General features: G+C 49.7%; 11 pseudogenes; all 11 read right to left on the bottom strand.

Moving 5' to 3' along the window:
- Positions 1-1336: 1336 nt before the first annotated feature.
- LOC147997732 (5S ribosomal RNA) lies at positions 1337-1454 on the bottom strand (annotated as a pseudogene).
- A 1182-nt stretch (positions 1455-2636) lies between these two features.
- LOC147997731 (chromobox protein homolog 3 pseudogene) lies at positions 2637-3073 on the bottom strand (annotated as a pseudogene).
- Positions 3074-3857: 784 nt separating this feature from the next.
- Positions 3858-3975, bottom strand: LOC147997730 (5S ribosomal RNA; annotated as a pseudogene).
- A 1188-nt stretch (positions 3976-5163) lies between these two features.
- Positions 5164-5600, bottom strand: LOC147997729 (chromobox protein homolog 3 pseudogene; annotated as a pseudogene).
- A 1720-nt stretch (positions 5601-7320) lies between these two features.
- LOC147997728 (5S ribosomal RNA) lies at positions 7321-7438 on the bottom strand (annotated as a pseudogene).
- A 1182-nt stretch (positions 7439-8620) lies between these two features.
- LOC147997727 (chromobox protein homolog 3 pseudogene) lies at positions 8621-9057 on the bottom strand (annotated as a pseudogene).
- Positions 9058-10441: 1384 nt separating this feature from the next.
- Positions 10442-10559, bottom strand: LOC147997726 (5S ribosomal RNA; annotated as a pseudogene).
- A 1192-nt stretch (positions 10560-11751) lies between these two features.
- On the bottom strand, positions 11752-12188 carry LOC147997725 (chromobox protein homolog 3 pseudogene; annotated as a pseudogene).
- Positions 12189-15508: 3320 nt separating this feature from the next.
- LOC147997724 (5S ribosomal RNA) lies at positions 15509-15626 on the bottom strand (annotated as a pseudogene).
- Positions 15627-16801: 1175 nt separating this feature from the next.
- LOC147997723 (chromobox protein homolog 3 pseudogene) lies at positions 16802-17239 on the bottom strand (annotated as a pseudogene).
- A 2384-nt stretch (positions 17240-19623) lies between these two features.
- LOC147997722 (5S ribosomal RNA) lies at positions 19624-19741 on the bottom strand (annotated as a pseudogene).
- Between the last annotated feature and the right edge of the window lie 569 nt (positions 19742-20310).

Raw genomic sequence — 20310 nt, 5'->3', positions numbered from 1 at the left:
TGAGCTCCTGAGCTCCTGAGCTCCTGAGCTCCTGAGCTCCTGAGCTCCTGAGCTCCTGAGCTCCTGAGCTCCTGAGCTCCTGAGCTCCTGAGCTCCTGAGCTCCTGAGCTCCTGAGCTCCTGAGCTCCTGAGCTCCTGAGCTCCTGAGCTCCTGAGCTCCTGAGCTCCTGAGCTCCTGAGCTCCTGAGCTCCTGAGCTCCTGAGCTCCTGAGCTCCTGAGCTCCTGAGCTCCTGAGCTCCTGAGCTCCTGAGCTCCTGAGCTCCTGAGCTCCTGAGCTCCTGAGCTCCTGAGCTCCTGAGCTCCTGAGCTCCTGAGCTCCTGAGCTCCTGAGCTCCTGAGCTCCTGAGCTCCTGAGCTCCTGAGCTCCTGAGCTCCTGAGCTCCTGAGCTCCTGAGCTCCTGAGCTCCTGAGCTCCTGAGCTCCTGAGCTCCTGAGCTCCTGAGCTCCTGAGCTCCTGAGCTCCTGAGCTCCTGAGCTCCTGAGCTCCTGAGCTCCTGAGCTCCTGAGCTCCTGAGCTCCTGAGCTCCTGAGCTCCTGAGCTCCTGAGCTCCTGAGCTCCTGAGCTCCTGAGCTCCTGAGCTCCTGAGCTCCTGAGCTCCTGAGCTCCTGAGCTCCTGAGCTCCTGAGCTCCTGAGCTCCTGAGCTCCTGAGCTCCTGAGCTCCTGAGCTCCTGAGCTCCTGAGCTCCTGAGCTCCTGAGCTCCTGAGCTCCTGAGCTCCTGAGCTCCTGAGCTCCTGAGCTCCTGAGCTCCTGAGCTCCTGAGCTCCTGAGCTCCTGAGCTCCTGAGCTCCTGAGCTCCTGAGCTCCTGAGCTCCTGAGCTCCTGAGCTCCTGAGCTCCTGAGCTCCTGAGCTCCTGAGCTCCTGAGCTCCTGAGCTCCTGAGCTCCTGAGCTCCTGAGCTCCTGAGCTCCTGAGCTCCTGAGCTCCTGAGCTCCTGAGCTCCTGAGCTCCTGAGCTCCTGAGCTCCTGAGCTCCTGAGCTCCTGAGCTCCTGAGCTCCTGAGCTCCTGAGCTCCTGAGCTCCTGAGCTCCTGAGCTCCTGAGCTCCTGAGCTCCTGAGCTCCTGAGCTCCTGAGCTCCTGAGCTCCTGAGCTCCTGAGCTCCTGAGCTCCTGAGCTCCTGAGCTCCTGAGCTCCTGAGCTCCTGAGCTCCTGAGCTCCTGAGCTCCTGAGCTCCTGAGCTCCTGAGCTCCTGAGCTCCTGAGCTCCTGAGCTCCTGAGCTCCTGAGCTCCTGAGCTCCTGAGCTCCTGAGCTCCTGAGCTCCTGAGCTCCTGAGCTCCTGATTTTGATTGCCTGGCAAGAGCTCTACCACTGAGTTAAATCCCCAACCCCCAAAAGCCTACAGCACCCGGTATCCCAGGTGGTCTCCCATCCACGTACTAAGCATGCCCGACCCTGCTTAGCTTCCGAGATCAGACGAGATCGGGCGCGTTTCGGGTGGTATGGCTGTAGGCTCTTCTGACATTTTTTTAAGGAATATAAAACTATTCATTGACACAGCCAGAATACGGCAGATACATAGGTGAATGCGAGCAACAAACCAGTGAACTGAGCGCAGGACCCCAGTTGAAGAAATCAGAGAAAGGACTAAAAGAGCTTGAAGGGACTTGAGACCCCATATGAACAACAACACCAACCAACCAGAGCTTCCAGGGACTAAACCACAGCAGGACTTAATGGCCAACCTCAGCTCTAACCATGATTCTACTTCCACATCAAACAGATTCCATGAATCATAACCTTTTAGTACAGATTTTAACTTCCTACAAAGGAATGTTTCAACCAGAGGAAACTTTACACGGAACAGCTGACTCGGACCTGCCTCTGTAGATCAGCTGGCCTCTTAAATCACAGCTCCACCTGCCTCTAGAGTTCTGGCATTAAAGGTGCACACCACCACACTAGGCCAAGTCTTGTTGTTAAATCAAGCTACTACTTCGTTTAATTCCGTTTTCTGAAGGTGGAGTTGGTATGAAAATAAACTACTGTATTTATTTGATAATACATCAATTCTGATGGGCTTGCTTTTAAACTATCCAATACATTACAGACTCTGCTTAATCCGAAAGGTTATGGTATCAGGAAAATGGTCAGGCTGATGGCCTCTCATCAACCTGTGTTTTCACGTTCAGCTCTTTTGAGTATTAAAAGCAAGCTAAAACAGACAGGTTATGTAAGTGTTTTATGCATACACTGCGTACAAACAAACGCGCCCGCGCACACACACACACACACACACACACACACACACACACACCAGAATGGTCCTTCTGTGTCCCAGTTAAAAATAAGTTCTGACTTGAGTCATGACTGTAAAATCTCCCCAGTGTTTAAGAAAAGCTGTTCTTCAAGCCGAGGAAATACAACATGGTGTCAAGTACTCTACTGTTACAGGAAGCAACTACAGAGAGCTCTCACTCGCTCAAAGGAGTCAGTGCCTTTTGACGCAGAACGAAAACCAAAAATCTCCCAACTACTGCCAATGCTTTCAAAACTAGCATATCAGACTTGATTTTCATCAGGATGCTCTTTGATCCACACTAGTAATTCAAAACCCAAGATCCAGATCATTCATATATATATATATATATATATATATATATATATTTTATATACATATATATAATATTGTGTATTTATATATGCAAACAATTATTGTACTTCATTTCGGTACAAGAATGCCAAATCAGCCACTCCTCATAGAAGGCGATGACAATCTGAGGCCACTTCATATTCGCCTCCTTTGCTTGTCAGCAGCATCTCTCTTCTTCGATTTGCTCTCATCGGATTCACTATCAGATAAAGATTTCCTTTTTGGACAATCGTTTTCTTTACCAGCTTTTCGAGAATGAAGAAGTGCTTCAATTAATTCTGGACAATCTAAATTTTCTCCTGGTACCCAAGTATTATCGGCATCTGTAAACCCCTTCCACTTCACGAAATAGTTCACTACACAATGGTTCAGTACTTTTTCTACCACAAATTCTTCAGGCTCAGCATCTTCAACTCTTTTACTCTTTCCATTCTGTTTTTTTTTTCCCAATTTTTGCAATGTAGTTTTATTGGAGGCCATTTTTAAAATTTAATCGGAGACTTGAAGCGCGCTCAGATGCTCAGGGCCGCGGATTCTGCAGAGTCTCCCGCCTATGTGATTCAGCTCAGGCACATCCTAGAGGAGGGGTTCCTCTGACATTTTTAAAGTCTATTTTTAGGGTTGGGGATTTAACTCAGTCGTAGGGCACATGCCTAGCAAGCACAAGGCCCTGGGTTCGATGCTTAGCTCTGGGGAAGGAAAAAAAAAGGCAAAATAAAAGTTGTGAAGTCGGGCTGGAAGGATGGCTTAGTGGTTAAGAGCACTGACTGCTCTTCCAGAGGTTCTGAGTTCAAATCCCAGCAACGACATGGTGTCTCACAGCCATCTGTAGTGAGATCTGATGCCCTCTTCTGGTGTGTCTGAAGACAGCTACAGTGTACTTATATATAAGAAATACATCTTTTTTAAAAAAGTTGTAAAGTCTATTTCTGTTTGTTGGTGTGGTTTGGTTTGGTTTGGGATGGGTTTTTTAAGGTTGCTTTGTTGTTTTGGTTTCTGTTGGTTTGTTACGCACATGGTCTCACTGTGTATCCCTGCTGTCCTGAAATCTCCTCCTGAGCTCCTGAGCTCCTGAGCTCCTGAGCTCCTGAGCTCCTGAGCTCCTGAGCTCCTGAGCTCCTGAGCTCCTGAGCTCCTGAGCTCCTGAGCTCCTGAGCTCCTGAGCTCCTGAGCTCCTGAGCTCCTGAGCTCCTGAGCTCCTGAGCTCCTGATTTTGATTGCCTGGCAAGAGCTCTACCACTGAGTTAAATCCCCAACCCCCAAAAGCCTACAGCACCCGGTATCCCAGGTGGTCTCCCATCCACGTACTAAGCATGCCCGACCCTGCTTAGCTTCCGAGATCAGACGAGATCGGGCGCGTTCCGGGTGGTATGGCTGTAGGCTCTTCTGACATTTTTTTAAGGAATATAAAACTATTCATTGACACAGCCAGAATACGGCAGATACATAGGTGAATGCGAGCAACAAACCAGTGAACTGAGCGCAGGACCCCAGTTGAAGAAATCAGAGAAAGGACTAAAAGAGCTTGAAGGGACTTGAGACCCCATATGAACAACAACACCAACCAACCAGAGCTTCCAGGGACTAAACCACAGCAGGACTTAATGGCCAACCTCAGCTCTAACCATGATTCTACTTCCACATCAAACAGATTCCATGAATCATAACCTTTTAGTACAGATTTTAACTTCCTACAAAGGAATGTTTCAACCAGAGGAAACTTTACACGGAACAGCTGACTCGGACCTGCCTCTGTAGATCAGCTGGCCTCTTAAATCACAGCTCCACCTGCCTCTAGAGTTCTGGCATTAAAGGTGCACACCACCACACTAGGCCAAGTCTTGTTGTTAAATCAAGCTACTACTTCGTTTAATTCCGTTTTCTGAAGGTGGAGTTGGTATGAAAATAAACTACTGTATTTATTTGATAATACATCAATTCTGATGGGCTTGCTTTTAAACTATCCAATACATTACAGACTCTGCTTAATCCGAAAGGTTATGGTATCAGGAAAATGGTCAGGCTGATGGCCTCTCATCAACCTGTGTTTTCACGTTCAGCTCTTTTGAGTATTAAAAGCAAGCTAAAACAGACAGGTTATGTAAGTGTTTTATGCATACACTGCGTACAAACAAACGCGCCCGCGCACACACACACACACACACACACACACACACACACACACCAGAATGGTCCTTCTGTGTCCCAGTTAAAAATAAGTTCTGACTTGAGTCATGACTGTAAAATCTCCCCAGTGTTTAAGAAAAGCTGTTCTTCAAGCCGAGGAAATACAACATGGTGTCAAGTACTCTACTGTTACAGGAAGCAACTACAGAGAGCTCTCACTCGCTCAAAGGAGTCAGTGCCTTTTGACGCAGAACGAAAACCAAAAATCTCCCAACTACTGCCAATGCTTTCAAAACTAGCATATCAGACTTGATTTTCATCAGGATGCTCTTTGATCCACACTAGTAATTCAAAACCCAAGATCCAGATCATTCATATATATATATATATATATATATATATATATATATATATTTTATATACATATATATAATATTGTGTATTTATATATGCAAACAATTATTGTACTTCATTTCGGTACAAGAATGCCAAATCAGCCACTCCTCATAGAAGGCGATGACAATCTGAGGCCACTTCATATTCGCCTCCTTTGCTTGTCAGCAGCATCTCTCTTCTTCGATTTGCTCTCATCGGATTCACTATCAGATAAAGATTTCCTTTTTGGACAATCGTTTTCTTTACCAGCTTTTCGAGAATGAAGAAGTGCTTCAATTAATTCTGGACAATCTAAATTTTCTCCTGGTACCCAAGTATTATCGGCATCTGTAAACCCCTTCCACTTCACGAAATAGTTCACTACACAATGGTTCAGTACTTTTTCTACCACAAATTCTTCAGGCTCAGCATCTTCAACTCTTTTACTCTTTCCATTCTGTTTTTTTTTTCCCAATTTTTGCAATGTAGTTTTATTGGAGGCCATTTTTAAAATTTAATCGGAGACTTGAAGCGCGCTCAGATGCTCAGGGCCGCGGATTCTGCAGAGTCTCCCGCCTATGTGATTCAGCTCAGGCACATCCTAGAGGAGGGGTTCCTCTGACATTTTTAAAGTCTATTTTTAGGGTTGGGGATTTAACTCAGTCGTAGGGCACATGCCTAGCAAGCACAAGGCCCTGGGTTCGATGCTTAGCTCTGGGGAAGGAAAAAAAAAGGCAAAATAAAAGTTGTGAAGTCGGGCTGGAAGGATGGCTTAGTGGTTAAGAGCACTGACTGCTCTTCCAGAGGTTCTGAGTTCAAATCCCAGCAACGACATGGTGTCTCACAGCCATCTGTAGTGAGATCTGATGCCCTCTTCTGGTGTGTCTGAAGACAGCTACAGTGTACTTATATATAAGAAATACATCTTTTTTAAAAAAGTTGTAAAGTCTATTTCTGTTTGTTGGTGTGGTTTGGTTTGGTTTGGGATGGGTTTTTTAAGGTTGCTTTGTTGTTTTGGTTTCTGTTGGTTTGTTACGCACATGGTCTCACTGTGTATCCCTGCTGTCCTGAAATCTCCTCCTGAGCTCCTGAGCTCCTGAGCTCCTGAGCTCCTGAGCTCCTGAGCTCCTGAGCTCCTGAGCTCCTGAGCTCCTGAGCTCCTGAGCTCCTGAGCTCCTGAGCTCCTGAGCTCCTGAGCTCCTGAGCTCCTGAGCTCCTGAGCTCCTGAGCTCCTGAGCTCCTGAGCTCCTGAGCTCCTGAGCTCCTGAGCTCCTGAGCTCCTGAGCTCCTGAGCTCCTGAGCTCCTGAGCTCCTGAGCTCCTGAGCTCCTGAGCTCCTGAGCTCCTGAGCTCCTGAGCTCCTGAGCTCCTGAGCTCCTGAGCTCCTGAGCTCCTGAGCTCCTGAGCTCCTGAGCTCCTGAGCTCCTGAGCTCCTGAGCTCCTGAGCTCCTGAGCTCCTGAGCTCCTGAGCTCCTGAGCTCCTGAGCTCCTGAGCTCCTGAGCTCCTGAGCTCCTGAGCTCCTGAGCTCCTGAGCTCCTGAGCTCCTGAGCTCCTGAGCTCCTGAGCTCCTGAGCTCCTGAGCTCCTGAGCTCCTGAGCTCCTGAGCTCCTGAGCTCCTGAGCTCCTGAGCTCCTGAGCTCCTGAGCTCCTGAGCTCCTGAGCTCCTGAGCTCCTGAGCTCCTGAGCTCCTGAGCTCCTGAGCTCCTGAGCTCCTGAGCTCCTGAGCTCCTGAGCTCCTGAGCTCCTGAGCTCCTGAGCTCCTGAGCTCCTGAGCTCCTGAGCTCCTGAGCTCCTGAGCTCCTGAGCTCCTGAGCTCCTGAGCTCCTGAGCTCCTGAGCTCCTGAGCTCCTGAGCTCCTGAGCTCCTGAGCTCCTGAGCTCCTGAGCTCCTGAGCTCCTGAGCTCCTGAGCTCCTGAGCTCCTGAGCTCCTGAGCTCCTGAGCTCCTGAGCTCCTGAGCTCCTGAGCTCCTGAGCTCCTGAGCTCCTGAGCTCCTGAGCTCCTGAGCTCCTGAGCTCCTGAGCTCCTGAGCTCCTGAGCTCCTGAGCTCCTGAGCTCCTGAGCTCCTGAGCTCCTGAGCTCCTGAGCTCCTGAGCTCCTGAGCTCCTGAGCTCCTGAGCTCCTGAGCTCCTGAGCTCCTGAGCTCCTGAGCTCCTGAGCTCCTGAGCTCCTGATTTTGATTGCCTGGCAAGAGCTCTACCACTGAGTTAAATCCCCAACCCCCAAAAGCCTACAGCACCCGGTATCCCAGGTGGTCTCCCATCCACGTACTAAGCATGCCCGACCCTGCTTAGCTTCCGAGATCAGACGAGATCGGGCGCGTTCCGGGTGGTATGGCTGTAGGCTCTTCTGACATTTTTTTAAGGAATATAAAACTATTCATTGACACAGCCAGAATACGGCAGATACATAGGTGAATGCGAGCAACAAACCAGTGAACTGAGCGCAGGACCCCAGTTGAAGAAATCAGAGAAAGGACTAAAAGAGCTTGAAGGGACTTGAGACCCCATATGAACAACAACACCAACCAACCAGAGCTTCCAGGGACTAAACCACAGCAGGACTTAATGGCCAACCTCAGCTCTAACCATGATTCTACTTCCACATCAAACAGATTCCATGAATCATAACCTTTTAGTACAGATTTTAACTTCCTACAAAGGAATGTTTCAACCAGAGGAAACTTTACACGGAACAGCTGACTCGGACCTGCCTCTGTAGATCAGCTGGCCTCTTAAATCACAGCTCCACCTGCCTCTAGAGTTCTGGCATTAAAGGTGCACACCACCACACTAGGCCAAGTCTTGTTGTTAAATCAAGCTACTACTTCGTTTAATTCCGTTTTCTGAAGGTGGAGTTGGTATGAAAATAAACTACTGTATTTATTTGATAATACATCAATTCTGATGGGCTTGCTTTTAAACTATCCAATACATTACAGACTCTGCTTAATCCGAAAGGTTATGGTATCAGGAAAATGGTCAGGCTGATGGCCTCTCATCAACCTGTGTTTTCACGTTCAGCTCTTTTGAGTATTAAAAGCAAGCTAAAACAGACAGGTTATGTAAGTGTTTTATGCATACACTGCGTACAAACAAACGCGCCCGCGCACACACACACACACACACACACACACACACACACACACCAGAATGGTCCTTCTGTGTCCCAGTTAAAAATAAGTTCTGACTTGAGTCATGACTGTAAAATCTCCCCAGTGTTTAAGAAAAGCTGTTCTTCAAGCCGAGGAAATACAACATGGTGTCAAGTACTCTACTGTTACAGGAAGCAACTACAGAGAGCTCTCACTCGCTCAAAGGAGTCAGTGCCTTTTGACGCAGAACGAAAACCAAAAATCTCCCAACTACTGCCAATGCTTTCAAAACTAGCATATCAGACTTGATTTTCATCAGGATGCTCTTTGATCCACACTAGTAATTCAAAACCCAAGATCCAGATCATTCATATATATATATATATATATATATATATATATATTTTATATACATATATATAATATTGTGTATTTATATATGCAAACAATTATTGTACTTCATTTCGGTACAAGAATGCCAAATCAGCCACTCCTCATAGAAGGCGATGACAATCTGAGGCCACTTCATATTCGCCTCCTTTGCTTGTCAGCAGCATCTCTCTTCTTCGATTTGCTCTCATCGGATTCACTATCAGATAAAGATTTCCTTTTTGGACAATCGTTTTCTTTACCAGCTTTTCGAGAATGAAGAAGTGCTTCAATTAATTCTGGACAATCTAAATTTTCTCCTGGTACCCAAGTATTATCGGCATCTGTAAACCCCTTCCACTTCACGAAATAGTTCACTACACAATGGTTCAGTACTTTTTCTACCACAAATTCTTCAGGCTCAGCATCTTCAACTCTTTTACTCTTTCCATTCTGTTTTTTTTTTCCCAATTTTTGCAATGTAGTTTTATTGGAGGCCATTTTTAAAATTTAATCGGAGACTTGAAGCGCGCTCAGATGCTCAGGGCCGCGGATTCTGCAGAGTCTCCCGCCTATGTGATTCAGCTCAGGCACATCCTAGAGGAGGGGTTCCTCTGACATTTTTAAAGTCTATTTTTAGGGTTGGGGATTTAACTCAGTCGTAGGGCACATGCCTAGCAAGCACAAGGCCCTGGGTTCGATGCTTAGCTCTGGGGAAGGAAAAAAAAAGGCAAAATAAAAGTTGTGAAGTCGGGCTGGAAGGATGGCTTAGTGGTTAAGAGCACTGACTGCTCTTCCAGAGGTTCTGAGTTCAAATCCCAGCAACGACATGGTGTCTCACAGCCATCTGTAGTGAGATCTGATGCCCTCTTCTGGTGTGTCTGAAGACAGCTACAGTGTACTTATATATAAGAAATACATCTTTTTTAAAAAAGTTGTAAAGTCTATTTCTGTTTGTTGGTGTGGTTTGGTTTGGTTTGGGATGGGTTTTTTAAGGTTGCTTTGTTGTTTTGGTTTCTGTTGGTTTGTTACGCACATGGTCTCACTGTGTATCCCTGCTGTCCTGAAATCTCCTCCTGAGCTCCTGAGCTCCTGAGCTCCTGAGCTCCTGAGCTCCTGAGCTCCTGAGCTCCTGAGCTCCTGAGCTCCTGAGCTCCTGAGCTCCTGAGCTCCTGAGCTCCTGAGCTCCTGAGCTCCTGAGCTCCTGAGCTCCTGAGCTCCTGAGCTCCTGAGCTCCTGAGCTCCTGAGCTCCTGAGCTCCTGAGCTCCTGAGCTCCTGAGCTCCTGAGCTCCTGAGCTCCTGAGCTCCTGAGCTCCTGAGCTCCTGAGCTCCTGAGCTCCTGAGCTCCTGAGCTCCTGAGCTCCTGAGCTCCTGAGCTCCTGAGCTCCTGAGCTCCTGAGCTCCTGAGCTCCTGAGCTCCTGAGCTCCTGAGCTCCTGAGCTCCTGAGCTCCTGAGCTCCTGAGCTCCTGAGCTCCTGAGCTCCTGAGCTCCTGAGCTCCTGAGCTCCTGAGCTCCTGAGCTCCTGAGCTCCTGAGCTCCTGAGCTCCTGAGCTCCTGAGCTCCTGAGCTCCTGAGCTCCTGAGCTCCTGAGCTCCTGAGCTCCTGAGCTCCTGAGCTCCTGAGCTCCTGAGCTCCTGAGCTCCTGAGCTCCTGAGCTCCTGAGCTCCTGAGCTCCTGAGCTCCTGAGCTCCTGAGCTCCTGAGCTCCTGAGCTCCTGAGCTCCTGAGCTCCTGAGCTCCTGAGCTCCTGAGCTCCTGAGCTCCTGAGCTCCTGAGCTCCTGAGCTCCTGAGCTCCTGAGCTCCTGAGCTCCTGAGCTCCTGAGCTCCTGATTTTGATTGCCTGGCAAGAGCTCTACCACTGAGTTAAATCCCCAACCCCCAAAAGCCTACAGCACCCGGTATCCCAGGTGGTCTCCCATCCACGTACTAAGCATGCCCGACCCTGCTTAGCTTCCGAGATCAGACGAGATCGGGCGCGTTTCGGGTGGTATGGCTGTAGGCTCTTCTGACATTTTTTTAAGGAATATAAAACTATTCATTGACACAGCCAGAATACGGCAGATACATAGGTGAATGCGAGCAACAAACCAGTGAACTGAGCGCAGGACCCCAGTTGAAGAAATCAGAGAAAGGACTAAAAGAGCTTGAAGGGACTTGAGACCCCATATGAACAACAACACCAACCAACCAGAGCTTCCAGGGACTAAACCACAGCAGGACTTAATGGCCAACCTCAGCTCTAACCATGATTCTACTTCCACATCAAACAGATTCCATGAATCATAACCTTTTAGTACAGATTTTAACTTCCTACAAAGGAATGTTTCAACCAGAGGAAACTTTACACGGAACAGCTGACTCGGACCTGCCTCTGTAGATCAGCTGGCCTCTTAAATCACAGCTCCACCTGCCTCTAGAGTTCTGGCATTAAAGGTGCACACCACCACACTAGGCCAAGTCTTGTTGTTAAATCAAGCTACTACTTCGTTTAATTCCGTTTTCTGAAGGTGGAGTTGGTATGAAAATAAACTACTGTATTTATTTGATAATACATCAATTCTGATGGGCTTGCTTTTAAACTATCCAATACATTACAGACTCTGCTTAATCCGAAAGGTTATGGTATCAGGAAAATGGTCAGGCTGATGGCCTCTCATCAACCTGTGTTTTCACGTTCAGCTCTTTTGAGTATTAAAAGCAAGCTAAAACAGACAGGTTATGTAAGTGTTTTATGCATACACTGCGTACAAACAAACGCGCCCGCGCACACACACACACACACACACACACACACACACACACACCAGAATGGTCCTTCTGTGTCCCAGTTAAAAATAAGTTCTGACTTGAGTCATGACTGTAAAATCTCCCCAGTGTTTAAGAAAAGCTGTTCTTCAAGCCGAGGAAATACAACATGGTGTCAAGTACTCTACTGTTACAGGAAGCAACTACAGAGAGCTCTCACTCGCTCAAAGGAGTCAGTGCCTTTTGACGCAGAACGAAAACCAAAAATCTCCCAACTACTGCCAATGCTTTCAAAACTAGCATATCAGACTTGATTTTCATCAGGATGCTCTTTGATCCACACTAGTAATTCAAAACCCAAGATCCAGATCATTCATATATATATATATATATATATATATATATATATATATATATATTTTATATACATATATATAATATTGTGTATTTATATATGCAAACAATTATTGTACTTCATTTCGGTACAAGAATGCCAAATCAGCCACTCCTCATAGAAGGCGATGACAATCTGAGGCCACTTCATATTCGCCTCCTTTGCTTGTCAGCAGCATCTCTCTTCTTCGATTTGCTCTCATCGGATTCACTATCAGATAAAGATTTCCTTTTTGGACAATCGTTTTCTTTACCAGCTTTTCGAGAATGAAGAAGTGCTTCAATTAATTCTGGACAATCTAAATTTTCTCCTGGTACCCAAGTATTATCGGCATCTGTAAACCCCTTCCACTTCACGAAATAGTTCACTACACAATGGTTCAGTACTTTTTCTACCACAAATTCTTCAGGCTCAGCATCTTCAACTCTTTTACTCTTTCCATTCTGTTTTTTTTTTCCCAATTTTTGCAATGTAGTTTTATTGGAGGCCATTTTTAAAATTTAATCGGAGACTTGAAGCGCGCTCAGATGCTCAGGGCCGCGGATTCTGCAGAGTCTCCCGCCTATGTGATTCAGCTCAGGCACATCCTAGAGGAGGGGTTCCTCTGACATTTTTAAAGTCTATTTTTAGGGTTGGGGATTTAACTCAGTCGTAGGGCACATGCCTAGCAAGCACAAGGCCCTGGGTTCGATGCTTAGCTCTGGGGAAGGAAAAAAAAAGGCAAAATAAAAGTTGTGAAGTCGGGCTGGAAGGATGGCTTAGTGGTTAAGAGCACTGACTGCTCTTCCAGAGGTTCTGAGTTCAAATCCCAGCAACGACATGGTGTCTCACAGCCATCTGTAGTGAGATCTGATGCCCTCTTCTGGTGTGTCTGAAGACAGCTACAGTGTACTTATATATAAGAAATACATCTTTTTTAAAAAAGTTGTAAAGTCTATTTCTGTTTGTTGGTGTGGTTTGGTTTGGTTTGGGATGGGTTTTTTAAGGTTGCTTTGTTGTTTTGGTTTCTGTTGGTTTGTTACGCACATGGTCTCACTGTGTATCCCTGCTGTCCTGAAATCTCCTCCTGAGCTCCTGAGCTCCTGAGCTCCTGAGCTCCTGAGCTCCTGAGCTCCTGAGCTCCTGAGCTCCTGAGCTCCTGAGCTCCTGAGCTCCTGAGCTCCTGAGCTCCTGAGCTCCTGAGCTCCTGAGCTCCTGAGCTCCTGAGCTCCTGAGCTCCTGAGCTCCTGAGCTCCTGAGCTCCTGAGCTCCTGAGCTCCTGAGCTCCTGAGCTCCTGAGCTCCTGAGCTCCTGAGCTCCTGAGCTCCTGAGCTCCTGAGCTCCTGAGCTCCTGAGCTCCTGAGCTCCTGAGCTCCTGAGCTCCTGAGCTCCTGAGCTCCTGAGCTCCTGAGCTCCTGAGCTCCTGAGCTCCTGAGCTCCTGAGCTCCTGAGCTCCTGAGCTCCTGAGCTCCTGAGCTCCTGAGCTCCTGAGCTCCTGAGCTCCTGAGCTCCTGAGCTCCTGAGCTCCTGAGCTCCTGAGCTCCTGAGCTCCTGAGCTCCTGAGCTCCTGAGCTCCTGAGCTCCTGAGCTCCTGAGCTCCTGAGCTCCTGAGCTCCTGAGCTCCTGAGCTCCTGAGCTCCTGAGCTCCTGAGCTCCTGAGCTCCTGAGCTCCTGAGCTCCTGAGCTCCTGAGCTCCTGAGCTCCTGAGCTCCTGAGCTCCTGAGCTCCTGAGCTCCTGAGCTCCTGAGCTCCTGAGCTCCTGAGCTCCTGAGCTCCTGAGCTCCTGAGCTCCTGAGCTCCTGAGCTCCTGAGCTCCTGAGCTCCTGAGCTCCTGAGCTCCTGAGCTCCTGAGCTCCTGAGCTCCTGAGCTCCTGAGCTCCTGAGCTCCTGAGCTCCTGAGCTCCTGAGCTCCTGAGCTCCTGAGCTCCTGAGCTCCTGAGCTCCTGAGCTCCTGAGCTCCTGAGCTCCTGAGCTCCTGAGCTCCTGAGCTCCTGAGCTCCTGAGCTCCTGAGCTCCTGAGCTCCTGAGCTCCTGAGCTCCTGAGCTCCTGAGCTCCTGAGCTCCTGAGCTCCTGAGCTCCTGAGCTCCTGAGCTCCTGAGCTCCTGAGCTCCTGAGCTCCTGAGCTCCTGAGCTCCTGAGCTCCTGAGCTCCTGAGCTCCTGAGCTCCTGAGCTCCTGAGCTCCTGAGCTCCTGAGCTCCTGAGCTCCTGAGCTCCTGAGCTCCTGAGCTCCTGAGCTCCTGAGCTCCTGAGCTCCTGAGCTCCTGAGCTCCTGAGCTCCTGAGCTCCTGAGCTCCTGAGCTCCTGAGCTCCTGAGCTCCTGAGCTCCTGAGCTCCTGAGCTCCTGAGCTCCTGAGCTCCTGAGCTCCTGAGCTCCTGAGCTCCTGAGCTCCTGAGCTCCTGAGCTCCTGAGCTCCTGAGCTCCTGAGCTCCTGAGCTCCTGAGCTCCTGAGCTCCTGAGCTCCTGAGCTCCTGAGCTCCTGAGCTCCTGAGCTCCTGAGCTCCTGAGCTCCTGAGCTCCTGAGCTCCTGAGCTCCTGAGCTCCTGAGCTCCTGAGCTCCTGAGCTCCTGAGCTCCTGAGCTCCTGAGCTCCTGAGCTCCTGAGCTCCTGAGCTCCTGAGCTCCTGAGCTCCTGAGCTCCTGAGCTCCTGAGCTCCTGAGCTCCTGAGCTCCTGAGCTCCTGAGCTCCTGAGCTCCTGAGCTCCTGAGCTCCTGCTCCTGAGCTCCTGAGCTCCTGAGCTCCTGAGCTCCTGAGCTCCTGAGCTCCTGAGCTCCTGAGCTCCTGAGCTCCTGAGCTCCTGAGCTCCTGAGCTCCTGAGCTCCTGAGCTCCTGAGCTCCTGAGCTCCTGAGCTCCTGAGCTCCTGAGCTCCTGAGCTCCTGAGCTCCTGAGCTCCTGAGCTCCTGAGCTCCTGAGCTCCTGAGCTCCTGAGCTCCTGAGCTCCTGAGCTCCTGAGCTCCTGAGCTCCTGAGCTCCTGAGCTCCTGAGCTCCTGAGCTCCTGAGCTCCTGAGCTCCTGAGCTCCTGAGCTCCTGAGCTCCTGAGCTCCTGAGCTCCTGAGCTCCTGAGCTCCTGAGCTCCTGAGCTCCTGAGCTCCTGAGCTCCTGAGCTCCTGAGCTCCTGAGCTCCTGAGCTCCTGAGCTCCTGAGCTCCTGAGCTCCTGAGCTCCTGAGCTCCTGAGCTCCTGAGCTCCTGAGCTCCTGAGCTCCTGAGCTCCTGAGCTCCTGAGCTCCTGAGCTCCTGAGCTCCTGAGCTCCTGAGCTCCTGAGCTCCTGAGCTCCTGAGCTCCTGAGCTCCTGAGAGCTCCTGAGCTCCTGAGCTCCTGAGCTCCTGAGCTCCTGAGCTCCTGAGCTCCTGAGCTCCTGAGCTCCTGAGCTCCTGAGCTCCTGAGCTCCTGAGCTCCTGAGCTCCTGAGCTCCTGAGCTCCTGAGCTCCTGAGCTCCTGAGCTCCTGAGCTCCTGAGCTCCTGAGCTCCTGAGCTCCTGAGCTCCTGAGCTCCTGAGCTCCTGAGCTCCTGAGCTCCTGAGCTCCTGAGCTCCTGAGCTCCTGAGCTCCTGAGCTCCTGAGCTCCTGAGCTCCTGAGCTCCTGAGCTCCTGAGCTCCTGAGCTCCTGAGCTCCTGAGCTCCTGAGCTCCTGAGCTCCTGAGCTCCTGAGCTCCTGAGCTCCTGAGCTCCTGAGCTCCTGAGCTCCTGAGCTCCTGAGCTCCTGAGCTCCTGAGCTCCTGAGCTCCTGAGCTCCTGAGCTCCTGAGCTCCTGAGCTCCTGAGCTCCTGAGCTCCTGATTTTGATTGCCTGGCAAGAGCTCTACCACTGAGTTAAATCCCCAACCCCCAAAAGCCTACAGCACCCGGTATCCCAGGTGGTCTCCCATCCACGTACTAAGCATGCCCGACCCTGCTTAGCTTCCGAGATCAGACGAGATCGGGCGCGTTCCGGGTGGTATGGCTGTAGGCTCTTCTGACATTTTTTTAAGGAATATAAAACTATTCATTGACACAGCCAGAATACGGCAGATACATAGGTGAATGCGAGCAACAAACCAGTGAACTGAGCGCAGGACCCCAGTTGAAGAAATCAGAGAAAGGACTAAAAGAGCTTGAAGGGACTTGAGACCCCATATGAACAACAACACCAACCAACCAGAGCTTCCAGGGACTAAACCACAGCAGGACTTAATGGCCAACCTCAGCTCTAACCATGATTCTACTTCCACATCAAACAGATTCCATGAATCATAACCTTTTAGTACAGATTTTAACTTCCTACAAAGGAATGTTTCAACCAGAGGAAACTTTACACGGAACAGCTGACTCGGACCTGCCTCTGTAGATCAGCTGGCCTCTTAAATCACAGCTCCACCTGCCTCTAGAGTTCTGGCATTAAAGGTGCACACCACCACACTAGGCCAAGTCTTGTTGTTAAATCAAGCTACTACTTCGTTTAATTCCGTTTTCTGAAGGTGGAGTTGGTATGAAAATAAACTACTGTATTTATTTGATAATACATCAATTCTGATGGGCTTGCTTTTAAACTATCCAATACATTACAGACTCTGCTTAATCCGAAAGGTTATGGTATCAGGAAAATGGTCAGGCTGATGGCCTCTCATCAACCTGTGTTTTCACGTTCAGCTCTTTTGAGTATTAAAAGCAAGCTAAAACAGACAGGTTATGTAAGTGTTTTATGCATACACTGCGTACAAACAAACGCGCCCGCGCACACACACACACACACACACACACACACACACACACACACCAGAATGGTCCTTCTGTGTCCCAGTTAAAAATAAGTTCTGACTTGAGTCATGACTGTAAAATCTCCCCAGTGTTTAAGAAAAGCTGTTCTTCAAGCCGAGGAAATACAACATGGTGTCAAGTACTCTACTGTTACAGGAAGCAACTACAGAGAGCTCTCACTCGCTCAAAGGAGTCAGTGCCTTTTGACGCAGAACGAAAACCAAAAATCCCCAACTACTGCCAATGCTTTCAAAACTAGCATATCAGACTTGATTTTCATCAGGATGCTCTTTGATCCACACTAGTAATTCAAAACCCAAGATCCAGATCATTCATATATATATATATATATATATATATTTTATATACATATATATAATATTGTGTATTTATATATGCAAACAATTATTGTACTTCATTTCGGTACAAGAATGCCAAATCAGCCACTCCTCATAGAAGGCGATGACAATCTGAGGCCACTTCATATTCGCCTCCTTTGCTTGTCAGCAGCATCTCTCTTCTTCGATTTGCTCTCATCGGATTCACTATCAGATAAAGATTTCCTTTTTGGACAATCGTTTTCTTTACCAGCTTTTCGAGAATGAAGAAGTGCTTCAATTAATTCTGGACAATCTAAATTTTCTCCTGGTACCCAAGTATTATCGGCATCTGTAAACCCCTTCCACTTCACGAAATAGTTCACTACACAATGGTTCAGTACTTTTTCTACCACAAATTCTTCAGGCTCAGCATCTTCAACTCTTTTACTCTTTCCATTCTGTTTTTTTTTTTCCCAATTTTTGCAATGTAGTTTTATTGGAGGCCATTTTTAAAATTTAATCGGAGACTTGAAGCGCGCTCAGATGCTCAGGGCCGCGGATTCTGCAGAGTCTCCCGCCTATGTGATTCAGCTCAGGCACATCCTAGAGGAGGGGTTCCTCTGACATTTTTAAAGTCTATTTTTAGGGTTGGGGATTTAACTCAGTCGTAGGGCACATGCCTAGCAAGCACAAGGCCCTGGGTTCGATGCTTAGCTCTGGGGAAGGAAAAAAAAAGGCAAAATAAAAGTTGTGAAGTCGGGCTGGAAGGATGGCTTAGTGGTTAAGAGCACTGACTGCTCTTCCAGAGGTTCTGAGTTCAAATCCCAGCAACGACATGGTGTCTCACAGCCATCTGTAGTGAGATCTGATGCCCTCTTCTGGTGTGTCTGAAGACAGCTACAGTGTACTTATATATAAGAAATACATCTTTTTTAAAAAAGTTGTAAAGTCTATTTCTGTTTGTTGGTGTGGTTTGGTTTGGTTTGGGATGGGTTTTTTAAGGTTGCTTTGTTGTTTTGGTTTCTGTTGGTTTGTTACGCACATGGTCTCACTGTGTATCCCTGCTGTCCTGAAATCTCCTCCTGAGCTCCTGAGCTCCTGAGCTCCTGAGCTCCTGAGCTCCTGAGCTCCTGAGCTCCTGAGCTCCTGAGCTCCTGAGCTCCTGAGCTCCTGAGCTCCTGAGCTCCTGAGCTCCTGAGCTCCTGAGCTCCTGAGCTCCTGAGCTCCTGAGCTCCTGAGCTCCTGAGCTCCTGAGCTCCTGAGCTCCTGAGCTCCTGAGCTCCTGAGCTCCTGAGCTCCTGAGCTCCTGAGCTCCTGAGCTCCTGAGCTCCTGAGCTCCTGAGCTCCTGAGCTCCTGAGCTCCTGAGCTCCTGAGCTCCTGAGCTCCTGAGCTCCTGAGCTCCTGAGCTCCTGAGCTCCTGAGCTCCTGAGCTCCTGAGCTCCTGAGCTCCTGAGCTCCTGAGCTCCTGAGCTCCTGAGCTCCTGAGCTCCTGAGCTCCTGAGCTCCTGAGCTCCTGAGCTCCTGAGCTCCTGAGCTCCTGAGCTCCTGAGCTCCTGAGCTCCTGAGCTCCTGAGCTCCTGAGCTCCTGAGCTCCTGAGCTCCTGAGCTCCTGAGCTCCTGAGCTCCTGAGCTCCTGAGCTCCTGAGCTCCTGAGCTCCTGAGCTCCTGAGCTCCTGAGCTCCTGAGCTCCTGAGCTCCTGAGCTCCTGAGCTCCTGAGCTCCTGAGCTCCTGAGCTCCTGAGCTCCTGAGCTCCTGAGCTCCTGAGCTCCTGAGCTCCTGAGCTCCTGAGCTCCTGAGCTCCTGAGCTCCTGAGCTCCTGAGCTCCTGAGCTCCTGAGCTCCTGAGCTCCTGAGCTCCTGAGCTCCTGAGCTCCTGAGCTCCTGAGCTCCTGAGCTCCTGAGCTCCTGAGCTCCTGAGCTCCTGAGCTCCTGAGCTCCTGAGCTCCTGAGCTCCTGAGCTCCTGAGCTCCTGAGCTCCTGAGCTCCTGAGCTCCTGAGCTCCTGAGCTCCTGAGCTCCTGAGCTCCTGAGCTCCTGAGCTCCTGAGCTCCTGAGCTCCTGAGCTCCTGAGCTCCTGAGCTCCTGAGCTCCTGAGCTCCTGAGCTCCTGAGCTCCTGAGCTCCTGAGCTCCTGAGCTCCTGAGCTCCTGAGCTCCTGAGCTCCTGAGCTCCTGAGCTCCTGAGCTCCTGAGCTCCTGAGCTCCTGAGCTCCTGAGCTCCTGAGCTCCTGAGCTCCTGAGCTCCTGAGCTCCTGAGCTCCTGAGCTCCTGAGCTCCTGAGCTCCTGAGCTCCTGAGCTCCTGAGCTCCTGAGCTCCTGAGCTCCTGAGCTCCTGAGCTCCTGAGCTCCTGAGCTCCTGAGCTCCTGAGCTCCTGAGCTCCTGAGCTCCTGAGCTCCTGAGCTCCTGAGCTCCTGAGCTCCTGAGCTCCTGAGCTCCTGAGCTCCTGAGCTCCTGAGCTCCTGAGCTCCTGAGCTCCTGAGCTCCTGAGCTCCTGAGCTCCTGAGCTCCTGAGCTCCTGAGCTCCTGAGCTCCTGAGCTCCTGAGCTCCTGAGCTCCTGAGCTCCTGAGCTCCTGAGCTCCTGAGCTCCTGAGCTCCTGAGCTCCTGAGCTCCTGAGCTCCTGAGCTCCTGAGCTCCTGAGCTCCTGAGCTCCTGAGCTCCTGAGCTCCTGAGCTCCTGAGCTCCTGAGCTCCTGAGCTCCTGAGCTCCTGAGCTCCTGAGCTCCTGAGCTCCTGAGCTCCTGAGCTCCTGAGCTCCTGAGCTCCTGAGCTCCTGAGCTCCTGAGCTCCTGAGCTCCTGAGCTCCTGAGCTCCTGAGCTCCTGAGCTCCTGAGCTCCTGATTTTGATTGCCTGGCAAGAGCTCTACCACTGAGTTAAATCCCCAACCCCCAAAAGCCTACAGCACCCGGTATCCCAGGTGGTCTCCCATCCACGTACTAAGCATGCCCGACCCTGCTTAGCTTCCGAGATCAGACGAGATCGGGCGCGTTCCGGGTGGTATGGCTGTAGGCTCTTCTGACATTTTTTTAAGGAATATAAAACTATTCATTGACACAGCCAGAATACGGCAGATACATAGGTGAATGCGAGCAACAAACCAGTGAACTGAGCGCAGGACCCCAGTTGAAGAAATCAGAGAAAGGACTAAAAGAGCTTGAAGGGACTTGAGACCCCATATGAACAACAACACCAACCAACCAGAGCTTCCAGGGACTAAACCACAGCAGGACTTAATGGCCAACCTCAGCTCTAACCATGATTCTACTTCCACATCAAACAGATTCCATGAATCATAACCTTTTAGTACAGATTTTAACTTCCTACAAAGGAATGTTTCAACCAGAGGAAACTTTACACGGAACAGCTGACTCGGACCTGCCTCTGTAGATCAGCTGGCCTCTTAAATCACAGCTCCACCTGCCTCTAGAGTTCTGGCATTAAAGGTGCACACCACCACACTAGGCCAAGTCTTGTTGTTAAATCAAGCTACTACTTCGTTTAATTCCGTTTTCTGAAGGTGGAGTTGGTATGAAAATAAACTACTGTATTTATTTGATAATACATCAATTCTGATGGGCTT

The sequence above is a fragment of the Rattus norvegicus genome, unplaced genomic scaffold, assembly GCF_021556685.1.
Source record: "Rattus norvegicus strain SHRSP/BbbUtx unplaced genomic scaffold, alternate assembly SHRSP_T2T unassigned-0000063, whole genome shotgun sequence".
Taxonomy (NCBI): Eukaryota; Metazoa; Chordata; class Mammalia; order Rodentia; family Muridae; genus Rattus; species Rattus norvegicus.
This window is presented reverse-complemented; position numbering and strand designations above follow the sequence as displayed.